Below are 6,504 nucleotides of genomic sequence, written 5' to 3'. Positions count from 1 at the left end.
TTCAGGTTGCGTTTTTTCGGGTTACAGACCGCCGAAACCTGGACGTACCTGAACAGGTTACTTCTGGGTTTCGGCGGTCGTGCATGTGCAGAAGCACCAAATCGCAACCCACACATGCACAGACGCGCAGACACAGGTTGAGAACGCTGCGGGATGCAAACATGCATTCCACATGGATCACGTTTGCAACCCGAGCATCCACTGTATTTGTCAGTCTCAAGCATCCCCAACACCCATCTATGTTCCAGGGTTTAACTGCCTGATGTGGTAGCTGTAATTTTTGGCCTCCCCTGCAGAGTTTTCAGTATTATGAGATTCTGTGTATATCCTTTGAGCAATTAGCAAAGGCTTCTATGAAGCTAAAGTATTGTTCCTAACAATGAAGATGCCTGGGGTTGTTGTTTTTTTGGAAGGTGGCAACCTGCTGGTGTCTTCAATTGGAGTAGGCAATCTGATACCCTCAAAATGGTTGAGACTACAATTGTCATTGGCCTGCATCTATTAATTTCAGTTTTCCTCAGTTGCTCATTTTCCTAATCTTAAAATCAGTTCTGCAAACTGCTTTGCATTTCTTAAACGTCCTCATGAAAATTCATCAGCATTTAAATGCGCATTTTCCACACTATGCAGATTTCTGTATGTAATCTTGTCTAATATAGACATCCTTGCAGTGCAATTTTCCCTAATAACTGCATTTTTTGTAGACAGAAAGCAGCAAGAAAACCACATTGCAATATTCAGAGAAGTGTAAATTTTTCTACATCTGCACCCCGAAAAGATCTCTTTGACAATCTACTTCTTCAATACACAGACACACAAAAAACATAGATGCTCAAATATATTGTCTTTAATTATTTTTATTTAACTATCACCATAGAATCAGCTCCTTTAAAAGGTGGAGGCAAATCAGAAGAGCATTACCATCAATTGTTCAAGCTACCCTAAAATCCACGGTGAATAGACAACATCTTGAGGTTATCTGCACCAAAGAGAAAAAACATTGTCAGATTCTGCAGTTTTTAATGTTGTATTACATAGATAATCAGGGCTAAAAAGCTGAACTCATACAGCTCAAAAACACAAACACATATTTAAATACAAAGAGAAAGAGGGAAGTATATTGATACGTTAAGGTGAAGGTAAAGGTAAAGGGACCCCTGACCATTAGGTCCAGTCGTGTCCAACTCTGGGGTTGGGGTGCTCATCTTGCTTTATTGGCCGAGGGAGCCGGCATACAGCTTCCGGGTCATGTGGCCACCAGAGCAGCGCACGGAAACGCCGTTTACCTTCCTGCGGAAGCTTTCTAACTGCTAGGTTGGCAGAAGCAGGGACCGAGCAACGGGAGCTCACCCCATCGCGGGGATTCAACCGCCGACCTTCTGATCTGCAAGTCCTAGGCTCTGTGGTTTAACCCACAGCGCCACCCGCATCCCTATATTGATATGAGATGGGGATCTTCTAGCCTGCCAGATGTTGTTAGACTCTTCCTCCCAATGGCCCGAACAGCCAGCATGGGGGGGGACAAGGGTGATGGAAGAGTTGGAAACTGGCAACATCTGGAAGAACACAAATCAACCTCTTCTGCTTTGAAAAAGTTTTCACCAGCAGAATTTGAAACTTTGAAAAAGTTTTCACCAGCAGAATCCTCATTAAAGATACAGAATAACTTGAAATTTGTATCAACCCCTCCTCTAAACATAATACACTATGTCGAGGCCAATAATTTTTTTTAATGGGGGGGTAGTGATTGCTTCCCACTGGTTCTGCACTTGTTAAGCTTAGCATGACCAAAAGCAATGCATTCTGATTTCTGATTTCTGCCAGTCTTCAGGTAGCCCGGATTTCTTTCAAAAAAGCTGGATGTTAGCATGTATTTCCTAAGGAAAGCATCAGCAACTGCAACTGCTAAGCCATAGCAGGGCCTGGAAGAAAAACTGGGGCAGAATTGGGGTTTGGAGGGGAAACTATCCCTTGGAAAAGTCTTGAATGCACCTCCATTTCTATATTAACTATTTCACAATGCTCTGGACCATTTTGTTTTCCTGCATATCATAAACAGAAGAACAGGAGAGGGAGAGAGTTGCCCAGGTGACAGACTCAGCCTCTATGGTACAGCTCAGCATTTCAGAAAGCATCACCAACACACAGTGGGCCAAGTTCATAGGCTCTTCCAGCATGGATGGAATTTAGGTGGGAACCTAACAGCCTATGAAGAAACATGTAGAAGTTCTGGATGAGTCATTTCTTGGCCCCAGCATCTTCTACAGATCAGGCACGTGTAACAGGCACAAGAACATGCCAAGCTATTTTTTCACTCTGGCCACCAGTATTGCTACTTATTGCGTTGTGCATACAAATATGCTATTCTTATTCTCCTGCCGGATACATTAAGGTAAAGGGACCCCTGACCGTTAGGTCCAGTCGTGACCGACTTTGGAGTTGCGGCGCTCATCTCGCTTTATTGGCCGAGGGAGCCCGCATACAGCTTCCGGATCATGTGGCCAGCATGACTAAGCCGCTTCTGGCGAACCAGAGCAGCGCACGGAAACGCCATTTACCTTCCCGCCAGAACGGTACCTATTTATCTACTTGCACTTTGACGTACTTTCGAACTGCTAGGTTGGCAGGAGCAGGGACCGAGCAATGGGAGCTCACCCTGCCGTGGGGATTCGAACAGCTGACTTTCTGATTGGCAAGCCCTAGGGTCTGTGGTTTTACTCACAGCGCCACCCGCGTCCCAGCCGGATACATTAATGTCTTAAAAGCCAGCCTGGATTTTGATTTGCACCGGAACCTCTCCAAATTGGCTTAGATAAAAAGAACCAATGGACAAAACAATCCTGACAACAGGACAGGAGATGCATCTAGAATTCTTACCTATCTTCTGCAGCACCATCTTTTTGGGTTACCACAATGTCCCTTGTGATGTGTGCCTATTGGGCAAAAGCCATTATGGCAGCTGCCACCCACCCTGTGACATTCTGCCTGTGACGTCTGCGCAAGTGCTATAGCAAAAGAAAGAACAAGTTGTGTTCTCATTGTCATTCCTGCTAATAGCAGGCTCAGCTGGTGAGTGCCAATAGGACTGTAGCCAAATTAATAGAAGGGGCTGTGGCTGGAGCACTGGACAGGGGCATCCCAGCCTGTTACATGTGGGTGCAATTCCCACTTCCTCCCTCTCATACTGAACTTGGGTGACCCCTTCCCCTATTGGAAACCACCCCAATAATAAGGGAATGATTTCTGCACATTCAATGGACTTCCCAGGCACAGACATCTTTTTTATCACTTATTAATTCATTTATAAAGGAATCTATCCCAATATTTATATTTATATTTATATTTATATTTATATTTATATTTATATTTATATTTATATTTATATTTATATTTATATTTATATTTATATTTATATTTATATTTATATTTATATATTAGGGCCATTTACATATAAATTTATATTTATACAGTGGAACCTTGGGTTGCGAACGTGACCCATGCGGGAGGCATGTTCACAACCTGCAGCGTTCGCAACCCGCAGCACTGCGTCTGCACACGCACGGGTCACGATTCGATGCTTCTGCGCATGCGCAAAGCACAATTTAGTGCTCCTGAGCATGCGCGAGCGCCGAAACCCAAAAGTAACCCGTTCCAGTACTTCTGGGTTCGGCGCGGTGCACAACCCGAAATCGCATAACCTGAAGCATCTGTAACCCAAAGTACCACTATATATAAATATATATATCAGGGCCATTTACAAATATTGTATGTAAAATCATACAAGAAAAAAATGATATAAAAATGTTAAAATCAGAAAGCAGCTCATTGTTTTGGAGCAACGTATCCTTAACAGACTGACGCAGCTTCCGCTTGAGTGCAAGAAGCTCTTGCAGTCAGAAGCCACGCCTCAGTTGTCAAACATTTTGGAAATCGAATTGTCTTCCAGAATGGATTGTGTTCGACAACCGAGATTTGACTGTATTTTTAAATAAATAAATATCGTTACCTGGAGCAGCCATCAGTACAAAGAAGAGAACAGCTGTGAAAAGAGCAAAGATCTTCATGGCTGAAAAATTAGATAGCGTTTCAAGAGTTGACAGGTTGTAGAGATAAAACAAAAAATTCCTTCCAGTAGCACCTTAAAGACCAACTAAGTTAGTTCTAGGTATGAGCTTTCGTGTGCACGCACACTTCTTCAGATATGAAGAAGAAGTATCTGAAGTATCTGAAGTATCTGGTATCTGAAGAAGTGTGCATCCACACGAAAGCTCATACCTAGAACTAACTTAGTTGGTCTTTAAGGTGCTACTGGAAGGAATTTTTTGTTTTGACTATGGCAGACCAACACAGCTACCTATCTGTAACAGGTTGTAGAGATGTTAGAGTAGTCCTTGTACTTATAGGGCAAAGAGCAACGTGTCACAGCATGGTGTGGGTGCTTTGCTTTTGTTTTTGCTTCAGTTGGATATTAGCATAATTGTGCAAATATTTTCCTAGATAATTGGGAAAGGATTCATAAGGAAGTTACAGCCCAAAGTCAACAGCCTGTTATCTAGATATTGCATGTAATTATCTAGACAGGACCTGAAAGAGGTAGCAGGCAGTGTTGGCTTATGTGCTCCTTGATCTTCCAATTAGTTCAGTATTGCCTAGTTGGACTGAAATCAGCTGCCCAGATTTCCACACAGGAGTCTTCTCAGACCCTTCCTGCATAAACCAGGGACTGAATTTAAGACCATTCCCCTGTGCGATGAATGTACCCCACCACAGACCCACCATCAAATAAAGGTGTGGTTTGGCCAGCAAGCATGAGCTATTTCAGCCTAATCTGCCCCGTGATGGGAAAACCAGCATTTTCTCTCCACAACTGGTGGCATGGCATAAACTGCTACCATTTCCAGATGTTTTTTTCTAAAAATATTTTCTTGACCCCAGCACACAGCTGCTCCAAACAGCTAGAAATCTCTTCTTCCCCATTTGGATTGGAAGCTTCTCAAGTTATGGACCTGCCATGCTTATGAGCAGGGATAGGCAAACTCGCCCTCCAGATGTTTTGAGACTACAATTCCCATCATCCCTGACCACTGGTCCTGCTCGCTAGGGATGATGGGAGTTGTAGTCCCAAAACATCTGGAGGGCTGAGTTTGCCTATGCCTGCTTATGAGCTTTGCAAGACACCACTCATGTTCATGTAAGCAATAGCAGTGGTAGCAGCAGCAGCAGAGGAAACTGCTTGGGCGCCTGGGGCAGAGTGCCCAGGGGTGGGGCGAGGGCAGGGCCAGCCACCCATAGGTGCGGGGAGCACTGCGGGGTCTCCAGAGTCTGCCTGCCTCCTCCAACTCAGCTGCCCTACAGCTGGTGGGGAGGCAGCGGGCGGACCATTTGGGCAGCGCGGAGCCTGTGTGTGCCCAAGCCACCGCACGTGCCCATGCCACCCAGGAGAGGCACGTGGCTCGGAGGCGCTGCAGGCCCCATGGTGAGTGCCGCCTGGCATTTTGACACCCCCCTCAGTGGTGACACCCGGGGCAACCCTCCCCCACCGCACTCCCCTTCCTCTGCCCCTGGGTAGCAGTAGTCGTAACAATAACAAAAAGAAAAACAGTTTTTATCCATATGAATAGGATAGCACCTTGTTTGCCTTTTATTTCTTTAAACATGGCTAGATGAATGATTAGGGACGCGGGTGGCGCTGTGGGTTAAACCACAGAGCCTAGGACTTGCCAATCAGAAGGTCGGCGGTTCGAATCCCCGCAATGAGGTGAGCTCCCATTGCTCACTCCCTGCTATTGCCAACCTAGCAGTTCAAGGTGCAAGTAGATAGATAGGTACCGCTCCATCAGGAAGGTAAACGGTGTTTCCGTGCGCTGCTCTGGTTCGCCAGAAGCGGCTTCGTCATGCTGGCCACATGACCTGCAAGCTGTACGCCGGCTCCCTCGGCCAATAAAGCGAGATGAGCGCCACAACCCCAGAGTCGATCACGACTGGACCTAATGGTCAGGGGTCCCTTTACCTTTTTAGATGAATGATTATGATCATGTTAAACTCTGAACAATACATTCAATGCAAGCTTCCAAATAGCCACTTATCTGGTCAACAGCACCCAGTGGCCATGAGGAACACTTGCGAACTGCTGCTTTTCTTCTCTTTGAGAGTCCAAAAGTCTTGGAAGATTCACCTTATGCAGAAAAACTAGAACAGTCATACCTCGTGCTGTGTCCGCTTCATGTTGCGTCTTTTCAGGTTGCTTCCCATGGCCACCCAGAAGTACCAGAATGGGTTACTTCCAGGTTTCTCTGCTCACACATGCGCAGAAGCGCTAAATCATGCCATGCACCTGCACAGATGCGGCACTTCAAGTTGTGGGCTTTTCATGTTATGAATGGACCTCCAGAACGGATCCCATCCGTAAAACGAGGTACCACTGTAACATGTTTTGCAGGCCTTGATTGACTCTTTAACCTGTTCCTATTGATGAGAAGTTCCAACAGCATCATTACTTGGTTT

General features: G+C 45.4%; 1 long non-coding RNA gene across 1 annotated transcript; it reads right to left on the bottom strand.

Moving 5' to 3' along the window:
- Positions 1-827: 827 nt before the first annotated feature.
- Positions 828-4,111, bottom strand: LOC310842062. Its single transcript, XR_014562799.1, has 3 exons — positions 4,007-4,111; positions 2,878-3,005; positions 828-979 (listed from the first exon to the last, which is right to left on the bottom strand). It is a non-coding gene; the product is annotated as an uncharacterized lncRNA (long non-coding RNA).
- Positions 4,112-6,504: the final 2,393 nt, after the last annotated feature.

The sequence above is a fragment of the Podarcis gaigeae genome (assembly GCF_964106915.1).
Source record: "Podarcis gaigeae genome assembly, chromosome: 3".
Classification (NCBI taxonomy): Eukaryota; Metazoa; Chordata; class Lepidosauria; order Squamata; family Lacertidae; genus Podarcis; species Podarcis gaigeae.
This window is presented reverse-complemented; position numbering and strand designations above follow the sequence as displayed.